This window comes from Salmo trutta, chromosome 15 (assembly GCF_901001165.1).
Source record: "Salmo trutta chromosome 15, fSalTru1.1, whole genome shotgun sequence".
Classification (NCBI taxonomy): domain Eukaryota; kingdom Metazoa; phylum Chordata; class Actinopteri; order Salmoniformes; family Salmonidae; genus Salmo; species Salmo trutta.
The window spans coordinates 36,543,585-36,556,563 of record NC_042971.1 but is presented as its reverse complement, the minus strand read 5'-3'; the positions used below and the strand labels follow the sequence as shown (position 1 = coordinate 36,556,563).

At 42.4% G+C, this 12,979-nt stretch overlaps 1 long non-coding RNA gene across 1 annotated transcript; it reads left to right on the top strand.

Moving 5' to 3' along the window:
- Positions 1–8,551: 8,551 nt before the first annotated feature.
- LOC115148904 (uncharacterized) lies at positions 8,552–11,599 on the top strand. Its single transcript, XR_003866762.1, has 2 exons — positions 8,552–8,924; positions 9,666–11,599. It is a non-coding gene; the product is annotated as an uncharacterized LOC115148904 (long non-coding RNA).
- The last annotated feature ends 1,380 nt before the right edge of the window (positions 11,600–12,979 follow it).

Below are 12,979 nucleotides of genomic sequence, written 5' to 3'. Positions count from 1 at the left end.
CTTTGGTGACAAAACGGATGGCACTGTGATAGACTGCATCCAGTTTGTTGAGTAGAGTGTTGGAGGCTATTTTATAGATGACATCACCGAAGTCGAGGATCGTTAGGATGGTCAGTTTTACGAGGGTGTGTTTGGCAGCATGAGTGAAGGATGCTTTGTTGCGATATAGGAAGCAGATTCTAGATATCATTTTGGATTGGAGATGCTTAATGTGAGTCTGGAAGGAGCGTTTACAGTCTAACCAGACACCCAGGTATTTGTAGTTGTCCACGTATTCTAAATCAGAGCCTTCCAGAGTAGTGATGCTGGACGGGCGAGCAGGTGCTGTCAGTGATCGATTGAATAGCATGCATTTAGTTTTACCTGCGTTTAAGAGCGGTTGGAGGCCACGGAAGGAGAGTTGTATGACATTGAAGCTCGTCTGGAGGTTAGTTAACACAGTGTCCAAAGGAATGCGGCTGCACAGTATTGTTTCTTATCGATGGCGGTTAAGATATCGTTTAGGACCTTGAGCGTGGCTGAGATGCACCCATGACCAGCTCTGAAACCAGATTGCATAGCGGAAAAGGTGCGGTGGGATCCGAAATGGTCGGTAATCTGTTTGTTGACTTGGCTTTCGAAGACTTTAGAAAGGCAGGGTAGGATAGATATAGGTCTGTAGCAGTTTGGGTCAAGAGTGTCCCCCCCCTTTGAAGAGGGGGATGACCGCAGCTGCTTTCCAATCTTTGGGAATCTCAGATGACACGAGGTTAAATAGGCTAGTAATAGGGGTTGCAACAATTTCGGCAGATAATTTTAGAAAGAAAGGGTCCAGGTTGTCTAGCCCGGCTGATTTTTAGGTGTCCAGATTTTTTTAACCCGCTATGCTCCTTTGGCTGTTTAGACAGGCAGCCCAATGCTGATATTTTTTCAGGATCACAATTAGTCTGCCTGTCTCAACGCAGCCTTTGAGACACCGCTCTCCCACCCATCCAGGACATCTACTAGAAACGGTGCCTGAGGAAGGCCAGCTGCATCAAGGACCCCACACACTAGAAGTCGACCGATTATTCGGCATGGCCGATTAATTAGGGCCGATTTCAAGTTTTCATAACAATCGGTAATCGGCATTTTTAGACGCCGATAACATTGATCTCCACAAAGAGACTGCGTGGCAGGCTGACCACCTGTTACGTGAGTGCAGCAAGGAGCCAAGTTAAGTTGCTAGCTAGCATTAAACTTATCTTATAAAAAACAATCAATCTTAACATAATCACTAGTTAACTACACATGGTTGATGATATTACTAGTTTAACTAGCTTGTCCTGCGTTGCAAATAATCTATGCAGTGCCTGTTAATTTATCATCAAATCACAGCCTACTTCGTCAAACGGGTGATGATTTAACAAGCGCATTCGTGAAAAAAGCACTGTCGTTACCAGTGTACCTAACCATAAACATCAATGCCTTTCTTAAAATAAATACACAAGTATATATTTTTTAAACCTGCATATTTAGTTAAAATAAATTCCTGTTAGCAGGCAATATTAACTAGGGAAATTGTGTCACTTGCATTCTGTGCAAGCAGAGTCAGGGTATATGCAGCAGTTTGGGCCGCCTGACTCGTTGCGAACTGTGTGAAGACCATTTCTTCCTAACAAACACCGTAGTTAATTTGCCAGAATGTTACATAATTATGACATAAGATTGAAGGTTGTGCAATGTAACAGCAATATCTAGACTTAGGGATGCCAACCGTTCGATAAAATACGTAACGGTGCCGTATTACAAATATATATAAAAATCATCAGATTTAATCGGTATCGACTTTTTTTTGGTCCTCCAATAATCGGTATAAGTATCGGCGTTGAAAAATCATAATTGATCGACCTCCACCACACACCCCAGCTACGAGCTGTTCACTCCCTTACTGTCGGGCAGACAGTATTGGAGCATGAGGTCCGATACCATCAGGCTCAGAGACAAGAAAATATGTTTTGCCCTCACTATAGAAGGCTATATCGGTTTACAGGACTAGTAAAGGCCCAGTGCACTACTTTTGGAAGATTTTTTTTTTTATTCCAGATTTTTTAGGGGGTGCTGCACCCCTACTTCCCGCGGCTATGGCTTCATACACGCATCACAACTTCTACTACCAGACTCTTATTATGATTGCTAAGTACTTCACAATTGAAACACTTCCCCAAAACACATGTAAATATTGGACTATAAATTGTGCCTTCCTGTATTATATTTATGCTAAAATGTTTATTCTATTCTACTGAGCCATTTACTTTATGTTTGTATTCTTACCTTTTTATTATTTCTTATTGTTATTGCATTGTTGAGAAGGACCCTGCAAGTAAGCATTTCGTTGGATGGGTATCCCATAAGTACCACTATTACATCTTGAAACTTTCGAAGTCACTGAGATCTCTTCTTCCAGCCATGGAGGCCAAAATAATGGGTAACTTGGCATTTTTATACATGACCCTAAGCATGATGGGATGTTAATTGCTTAATTAATTCAGGAACCACACCTGTGTGGAAGCACCTGCTTACAATATACTTTGTGCCCCTCATTTACTCAAGTGTGTCCATTATGTAGGCAGCTACCTGTATCTCTGATTTGCTTTTTGGATACTCTTTGTCAGGGGTAGGCAACTACACTGAACACAAATATAAACATGATTTGACTGAATTACAGTTCATAAAAGGAAATCAGTCAATTGAAATAAATACATTTGGCCCAACTCTATGGATTTCACATGACTGGGAGTATAGCTATGCATCTAGTAGGGGAGTGGATCAGAAAACCAATCAGTGTTTGGTGTGACCACCATTTGCCTCATGTAGTGCGACACATCTCATTCTCATAGAGCTAATCAGGCTGTTGATTGTGGCTTGTGGAATGTTGTCCCACTCTTCAATGGCTGTGTGAAGTTGCTGGATATTGGCGGGAAGTGGAACACGCTGTCGTACACGTTGATCCAGAGCATCCCAAACATGCTCAATGGGTGACATGTCTGGTGAGTATGCAGGCCATGGAAGAACTGGAAAATGTTCAGCTTCCAGGAATTGTGTTCAGATCCTTGTGACATGGGGCCATGCATTATCATGATGAAACATGAGGTGATGCAGCGGCTGAATGGCACGACAATGGGCCTCAGGATCTCGTAACAATATCTCTGTGCATTCAAATTGGCATCAATAAAATGCAGTTGTGTTCGTTGTCCGTAGCTTATGCTTGCCCATACCATAACCCCACCGCCACCATGGGGCACTCTGTTCACAACATTGACACCAGCAAACCGCTCGCCAACACGACGCCATCAACCCAGTACAGTTGAAACCAGTATTCATCCGTGAAGAGCACACTTCTCCAGCTTGCCAGTGGCTATCAAAGGTAAGCCTTTGCCCACTGAAGTCGGTTACGACACTGAACTGCTGTCAGGTTAAGACCCTGGTGAGGATGATGAGCACTCAGATGAGCTTCCCTGAGACGGTTTCAAACAGTTTGTGCATAAATTATTCGGTTGTGCAAACCAACAGTTTCATCAGCTGAGGCTTATGGTAGAGAAATTAACATTAAACTCTATAGCAACAGCTCTGGTGGATATTCCTGCACTCAGCATGCCAATTGCAAGCTCTCTCAACTTGAGGCATCTGTGGCATTGTGTTGTGACATTTGCACAGGAGTGGCTTCGGGACAAGTCTCTGAATGTCGTTGAGTGGCCCAGCCAGAGCCCGGACTTGAATCCGATCTAACATCTCTGGAGAGACCTGAAAATAGCTGTGCAACGACGCTCCCCGTCCAACCTGACAGAGCTTGAGAGGATCGCAGAGAAGAATGGGAAAAACTCCCCAAATACAGATGTGCCAAGCTTACGTAATGGTGCCGGAGAAGATGGCTGCCATTTATTGGCTCTTAACCAACAGTGCTATTTTTTTTAGTTTTTTTTCACATTGTTTGTAACAACTTACTTTGTACATAATGTTGCTGCAACCATCTTGTATGACCGAAAAGAGCTTCTGGACATCAGAACAGCGATTACTCACCTTTAATGAGTTGGACGAGAGGGATTTACTCCAGACACCCGAACAGGCCCTCATCCCGATCATTTGCAGGAGAAAGAGACGGAAGAGGTATCGCAGAAGGAGGCCGGGGTACCTTGTGAGGATCTGCCGATGAGTGGCTAATCTGCCTTTGCCATCAGTCCTATAGGCCAACATACAATCTCTGGATAATAAATTGGATGAACTAAAAGCACATATATCCTACCAACGGGACATTAAAAACTGTAATATCTAATGTTTCACCGAGTCGTGGCTGAACAACGACATGAATAACATACAGCTGGAAGGTTAAACACTGTATCGGCAGGAAAAAACAGCAGCCTCTGGTAAGACAAGGGGTGGCTATCTATGTATTTTTGTAAACAACAGCTGGTGCACGATATCTAAGGAAGTCTCGAGGTTTTGCTTGCCTGACGTAGAGTATCTCATGATAAGCAGTAGACCACACTACCTAGAGAGTTTTCATCTGTATTTTTCGTAGCTGTATACATACCACCACAGATGGATGCTGGCACTAAAACCACACTCAATGACCTGTATAACACCATAAGCAAATATGAAAACGCTCATCCAGAGGCGGCACTCCTGGTGGTCGGGCATTTTAATGCAGGGAAACAAATCCGTTTTACCTAATTTCTACCAGCATGTTAAATGTGCAACCAGAGGGGAAAAAAACTTTAGATCACCTTTACTCCACACGCAGAGAAGTGTACAAAGCTCTCCCTCGACATCCATTTGGCAAATCTGACCATAATTCTATTATCTGACCTGATTCCTGCTTACCAGCAAAAACTAAAGCAGGAAGCACCAGTGACTCGGTCAATAAAAAAAGTGGTCAGATGAAGCAGAATCTGAGCTACAGGACTGTTTTTCTAGCACAGACTGGAATATGTTCTGGGATTCTTCCGATGGCATTGAGGAGTACACCACATCAGTCACTGGCTTCATCAATAAGTGCATCGATGACATCGTCCCCACAGTGACTGTACGTACATACCCCAACCAGAAGGCATGGATTACAGGCAACATCCACACTGAGCTAAAGGCTAGAGCTGCCGCTTTCAAGGAACGGCACTCTAACCCCAAAGCTTAACCTGTTGAGGACAGACGTCCGCCTGCGGACGCCCTAGCCAACAGCCAATGGCATCGCACGGCGCGAAATACAAAACCAACTAAAATACCAAAATTCAATTTTCTCAAACAATCAACTATTTTACACCATTTTAAAGATATGACTCTCGTTAATCTAACCACATTGTCCGATTTCAAAAAGGCTTTACAGCGAAAGCAAAACATTAGATTATGATAGGAGAGTGCATAGACACAAATAATCACACAGCCATTTTCCAAGCAAGCATATGTCACATAAACCCAAACCACAGCTAAATGCAGCACTACCTTTGATGATCTTCATCAGATGACACTCCTAGGACATTATGTTATACAATACATGCATGTTTTGTTCAATCAAGTTCATATTTATATAAAAAAACAGCTTTTTACATTAGCATGTGATGTTCAGAACTAGCATACCCACCAAAAACTAATTTACTAAATTACTCATGATAAACGTTGACAAAATACATAACAATTATTTTAAGAATTATAGATACAGAACTCCTTTATGCAATCGCTATGTCCGATTTTAAAATAGCTTTTCGGCGAAAGCACATTTTGCAATATTCTGAGTACATAGCTCAGCCATCACAGCTAGCTATTTTGACATCCGCCAACTTCGGGGTCACCTAAACTCAGAATTACTATTAGAAAAATTGGATTACCTTTGCTGTTCTTCGTCAGATTGCACTTCCAGGACTTCTACTTCAACAACCAATGTTGTTTTGGTTCCAAATAATTCATAGTTATATCCAAATACCTCCGTTTTGTTCGTGCGTTCAGGTCAGTATCCGAAGGGTAACGCGCGAGCGCATTTCGTGACGAAAAAATTCAAAATATTCCATTACCGTACTTAGAAGCATGTCAAATGCTGTTTAAAATCAATTTTTTTGCTATTTTTCTCATAAAATAGCGATAATATTCCAACCGGGCAACGTTGTATTCATTCAAAGAGAGAAAGAAAAACATGGCGAGTTCTCGTGACCACGCATCTCCAGTCTCACTGTCCCCAGGCTGACCACTTACAAACTCTGCTCCTATACTTTGCCCAGAGACAGCAGACACCCCATTCCACTTTCTGGTGGCTTTAGAGAGCCAATGGAAGCCCTAGAAAGTGTCACGTTACAGCACAGATGCTGTAATTTCGATAGAGATGTAACAGAAGGACAACAAATTGTCAGACAGGGCACTTCCTGCATGGAATCTTCTCAGGTTTTGGCCTGCCATATGAGTTCTGTTATACTCACAGACACCATTCAAACAGTTTTAGAAACTTTACAGTGTTTCTATCCAAATATACTAATTATATCCATATTCTAGTTTCTGGGCAGGAGTAGTAACCAGATTAAATCGGGTACGTTTTTTATCCGGCCGTGAAAATACTGCCCCCTATCCCAAAGACGTTCAAAGAAATCCTGCTATGCCCTCCAACGAACCATCAAACAGGCAAAGCATCAGTACAGGACAAAGATAAAATCGTACTACACCGGATCTGACGCTCATCGGATATGGCAGGGCTTGCAAACTATTACAGACTACAAAGGGAAGCACAGCCGAGAGCTGCCCAGTGACACGAGCCTTCCAGACGAGCTAAATTACCTTTATGCTCGCTTCGAGGCAAGTAACACAAACATGCATGAGAGCATCAGCTGTTCCAGACGACTGTGTGATCACACTCTCCGCAGCCAATGTGAGCAAGACCTTTAAACAGGTCAACATTCACCAGGCCACAGGGCCAGACGGATTACCAGGACGTGTACTCTGAGCATGCGCGGACCAACTGGCAAGTGTCTTCACTGACATTTTCAACCTCTCCCTGTCTGAGTCTGTAATACCAACATGTTTCAAGCAGACCACCATAGTGTTATTGGACACAGGGACTAAGGTAACCTGCCTAAATGACTACCGACCCGTAGCACTCATGTCTGTAGCCATGAAGTGCTTTGAAAGGCTCACATCAACACCATTGTCCCAGAAACCCTAGACCCACTCCAATTTGCATACCGCCCCAACATATCCACAAATGATGCAATCTGTATTGCAATCCACGCTGCCCTTTCACAGCTCATCACTAAGCTAGTTCCTGGGACTAAACACTTCCCTCTGCAACTGGATCCTGGACTTCCTGATGGGCCACCCCCAGGTGGTAAGGGTAGGTAACAACACTTCCGCCACGCTGATCCTCAACACAGGGGCCCCTCAGAGGTGTGTGCTCAGTCCCCTCCTGTACTCCCTGTTCAATCGTGACTGCACGGCCAGGCACGACTCCAACACCTTCATTAAGTTTGCAGATGACATAAGTGGTACGCCTGATCACCGACAACGACGAGACAGCCTATAGGGAGGAGGTCAGAGACCTGACCGTGTGGTGCAAGGACAACAACCTCTCCCTCAACGTGATCAAGACAAAGAAGATGATTGTGGACTACAGGAAAAGGAGGACCGAGCACGCCCCCATTCTCATCGACAGTGCTGTAGTGGAGCAGGTTGAGAGCTAAAAGTTCCTCGGCGTCCACATCACCAACAAACTAACATGGTCCAAACACGCCAAGACTGTCGTGATGAGGGCACGAAAAAACCTATTCCCCCTCAGGAGACTGAAAAGATTTATCATGGGTCCTCAGATCCTCAAAAGGTTCTACAGCTGCACCATCGAGAGCATCCTGACAGGTTCCATCAGTGCCTGGTATGGCAACTGCTCGGGCCTCTGACCGCAAGGCAATACCGAGGGTAGTGCGTACTGCCCAGTACATCACTGGGGCCAAGCTTCCTGCCATCCAGGACCTCTATACCAGGCGGTGTCAGAGGAAGGCCCTAAAAATTGTTAAAGACTAAAGCCACCCTAGTCATAGACTGTTCTCTCTGCTACTGCACAGCAAGCGGTACCGGAGCACCAAGTCTAGGTCCAAGAGGCTTCTATACGGCTTCTACCCCAAGCCATAAGACTCCTGAGCATCTAATCAAATGGCTATAGTTAGTTAAACTATAGGCATAAATAATCCTGAAAGGGTAACCTTGCAAAACCTCTATTAGGTAAACAGAAGCATCCTTCTCTTCATTCAGTGAATTATTGATTGTTAATCCCTTCTGGGGGCTTTCTTTAAATTTGGTCTGGTTTTCAAAACAGGGTTTGCACATGTTGCTTGAAGTTGTTCGATGTGGCACTCTGAAATTACTGGAATATTTTAAATATCTATCTTAAATCCTATATTTTCTTAAATTGGTAGCCTACTTTAAAAATATCAATTTAAATGAGAGGAGAACAGAATGATAAAATATGTTAATATTATAAAAATATATTGGTCTTGCGAATGAATTTCCAGGCAGACTACCGGAAGTCTTTTTTTTTCTCCCCCTCAAGTGTTTCGTGCTCTGGTTGTCAGGCGAGCACGCTCATTCCACCCATACTTCAATTTAGCCAGGCAGGTACAGACTTGACCAAGTTGCTGCCACACATCACATCGATAGCAAAAATGCCCTGCAAATGTAGATTCAAGCCTGCCTGGCAGGATATTAATGTTTATGAATGGGTTTTACCAGACCCAACCAACCCGCAAAGTGAGAAAAAAAAAATGCGTAAAATACTGACATTGTGAGGATGGGTGAATCAGCCCTGAAGAGCCTCACGAAGGGGTAGAGACAAAGTTGCAGCAGGGGCTAGCGCCAGTTCTACATTGCATGACCTTTTCTCTGCAGTAACCTCCAGAGCTTCAGCACCAACAAAACAACCAGCAGCACAACCAGTCCAACAGGTACATAAACATTTCAAACATGAATTAGTTATCTGTATAGCTACATTTTGAATGATGAAAAGAGCTAGCTAGCTTGCTAGCTAACGTTAGCAAGCTGAGTTTACCAGCTAGCTTAAGCTAGCCAATTAGCGAGCTAGTTTTCTTAGCCAAGGAACTGAAGCTGAAGTGCTGAAGTATTAAACTATTTATAGATAACTATAGCACTTTATCTATGCCTCCTTCAATGAAGTTGATATGGGATAGTGAGTGTGTTGAATGAGTTGGGCGAAATGATGCTAGCCAGCAAACGTTAGCCAACTTGGCTAAAATAGATAGCAAGCCACTACAATGTTAGTTAGTTAGCTAACATTTGGCTAGTTAGCTAGCAAACTCGACCACTGCACTGTTAATTTCTGTATACAGAACACTAACGTTACATTTTTCCATCAAAGCCATTGAAGATCTACTAAGTTATGAACTAGGCATCATTCAGCACCATTGTTGAAAGTAGTTTCTACATCTGCTCTTTATGGCAAGCAATAACGTTAGGCATCTAATATATTTCTCATGAAACCATAGTTTTAATTACCATTGTTCTATTTGTTTGTTTAATGTCTATAATATGGTATGTATGTTTATTATGTCTGTTCAGTGATTATAAAGCTACAGGCATGGGTTTGAAGGGAATATTAAAATATTTGCAATATGTAGGTACGGTAATACTGACAAGTTAATAATTGTTATTTGTTTTCTTGCTTGCAGAATCCTCAACCTGAGTCCTCTTCAAACCTCTCTTCATGGGTCCGAAACAATGATTCATGGCGTGCAGAGATCCTATGGACAATGAAGTGTGTCTTCTCCCACTACTGCAAAAGTGCGGAGGACAACGCCACAATTTTCACCTGGATGTTTCCAGACAGTGCTATTGCCAAGTCATATGCCTGTGGGGAGAAGACAGCCTACATGATCAGTCATGGTCTTGCGCCATACTTTCGGCACCACATCCTGGACAAGTTGCAGAAGAATGAAGGTTATGTGTTGCTTTTTGACGACCCCACAACCAACAAGGTTAACATGCACTATCTGGACTCGCCCTTCATGGGACATGACATAGCTAAGGACTGTCTTTCTCACTTCACAGAGTTGAGAGAGAAACTTAACATGTCTCACCCCCTATACATTTTGATGGGTGGACCAAATGTTAACCACAAGTTTTACAGAGAATTTACATCTGTCCTTGCAGAAGCCACAGATTTAGAGCTAATTTACACTGGAACATGTTCCTTGCAGTGTCGACAAAGCGTTTCTAAATGCATTTGACTTCATAAACTGGTGTGTAAAGGGCACTTTAAATACTTTCTGTAGACTGATGCATGACGTTCCAGCAAGACGGGATGATTTTGTGACAATCGCAGGTTCCTCAGTTTTCCCTAAAGTTTTGTTGACATTACTGGGTAGAAAACAGAAGTTGCAATTAGAGCCTTAGAGGTTTTACCAAACCCAGTAACAATTGTACAAATGGTCGAAAGCGATAAATCCTACAGAACACCGACATGCATTACATTCACAGCTGTAAAAGAAGCAATAGCAGACCAACTTCTCCCAGCAACCAGTTTGTTACCTTCAAAGCTACCAAACTGATAGTCCCATAATCACATTCCTGACAGCAGACTGGGCAGACCTATTGACCAATGTCATGAGTAGAGTCTTGAAAGAGGTGAGACACACTTACACAGCCCCCAAAACTCTCAAAATGCTCTGTGACAGAGGTTGATGCCGTGGACATTGGGATTTCAACATGTAAGGTGCCAAAACAAGTGGCTAGCAAAGTGAGTGAGAGCAGGACTTTTTTTGTTTAAGTGACACAAAGTACCTCTTTCAGTTGTTGAGGCTCAAAACCCCAATCAAGTTCAGTTTTGTGAGACAGGCTGCTTGTCCCGACCCACAACAGATGGCATGGAATCTTGCATTTTGAGAGCAACATTTTGAGAGCAAATTCAAACATCTTTTCACACGCTTCATTGACCTGAAGCGTTTTCCTCAGGCATGATGTCACGATGCCCAAAGGCAGGTGGAGTGCTTTATACAACAGGAGGTGTTGAGATATCACAGACATCGCAAGTATGATCCGCAGAGGACTGCCCTGGACACCTTTTTTTAGCATCTGAAGGGTAAGGAGAACTACAGAGACCTGTGACAAGTAAATTGTCAAATTGTCCTTGTGCTCTTCCACTGACAGACCTCAGTAGAAAGGGGGTTTTCAGTCAACTCCGCTCTCACTGTTGTCAACAAAAAGGAGCAGTGCTACACAGCACAGAGACTGGTGTATGACACTAGAGAATTTGGGTAGACTTAAAAAAAAGTTGTCAACCTCACCAATTACATCCTCCTCCAAGGCAGAAATATCAAGACTACCTAGATGCACAGCAGGACCACAGGATGGCAGAGAAAAGAAAAGGGGAAGAACAAAGACCTGAAAGAAAGAGACGCTTGGAAAAGGACATAGAACTCCTGCAAAAAGAAATGGAAAAGGTAGCTGCAGAGGCAGACCTCAAAGTCCAGAGAATGTATAATCCAGTTTAGCAGCTTCTGAAGATAAATAGGTTGAGCTTGGACTGTTGTGAGCAGTTGTTGTGACACACTCACTCTCTTTAGTATAATTTTATTAACTTTATTGACATGGATAAAAAAAAAAATGTATTCAGAGATAGATCATTCAGACCTTTCTATCAGGTGAGCGGTGAAGTTGATCTTTGCAATATCCACACTCTGTTAAATGTGTGCTATACCATAGATGTTTTTTCATTAGACAACAGGTCGCTAGTTTTCTCACCTTCATCCACCATTTGCTTTCAAAGTCTTTCTTTCAACCATTATGACTACCGTAATTTCCGGACTATTAAGCGCACCTGAATATAAGCCGCACCCACTGAATTTAAAAAATATATATATATATTTTGAACATAAATAAGCCGCACATGTCTATAAGCCGCAGGTGCCTACCGGTACATTGAAACAAATGAACTTTACACAGGCTTTAACGAAACACGGCTTGTAACAAAAATAAATAGGCTTTAACGAAACACGGCTTGTAACAAAAAAAAAAAAATTAGCAGTAAGCTTTAGTAGTCAATTCCTCACGCTGCTGTTTCCAACGTCTTATCGACTCATTAAGACCAAGCTCCCGTGCAGCAGCTCTATTTCCTTTTCCAACAGCCAGATCAATCGCCTTCAACTTGAAAGCTGCATCATATGCATTTCTCCGTGTCTTTGCCATGATGAGGGTGACAAAATGACTACTGTAATCAGAATGATGGGAAGTTTGAGAGCGCTCGATTTAATCTAAACAGTAAACAAAAAAGTTGTTTGACCTTAATCCGTTCGGCAATTTCATTGGTCTAATGAAAGCTTCATGCCGCCAAAAAACTGACTAACTAACACGTCACAGAATGTGTTTTTTTGGAAGAAAAAAAGCGGGGAAAATCCATATATTAGCCGCGTCATTGTGTAAGCCGCGAGGTTCAAAGCCTGGGAAAAAAGTTGCGGCTTATAGTCCGGAATTTACGGTATTAGCTAAACAGCTTGTTGCATAGTCTCATCCCTCTGATATGCTGTTCAGACTGCCACCTGTTATACTGTGTGTATATATAATGTCAAGAATACATCTGAACATACATCTCTCTCTTCCCCCCTCTCTCGCTCCACTTCAATGAATTTTATTTACATGGAGATTTTTTTAGATTATTGCAAATGGTTAAACACAACATTTTGGTCTGTAACTAGTGCTGAGCAATTAGTGCTTTTTGAGGTCAGTTCGGTTTCAGTCAGATAATTTTTTTAATAATCACGGTTTTGATCATTTTTTTTTTACATTAAATGCACTATGCATTATTTGGGTTGAATGCTGTAACACTGAATAAAACAATTCATAAAAGGCCCATGATGGTAGTGACTGCCGATTTACTGATATCACTTATTAACCTTCGTTATTTACATTACTTAAATCAAATATTTGTTTTATTTGATAACTTCATTATTTCATTCCAAGTCATCTCATCTCTTTAGAGCTGCTGCCT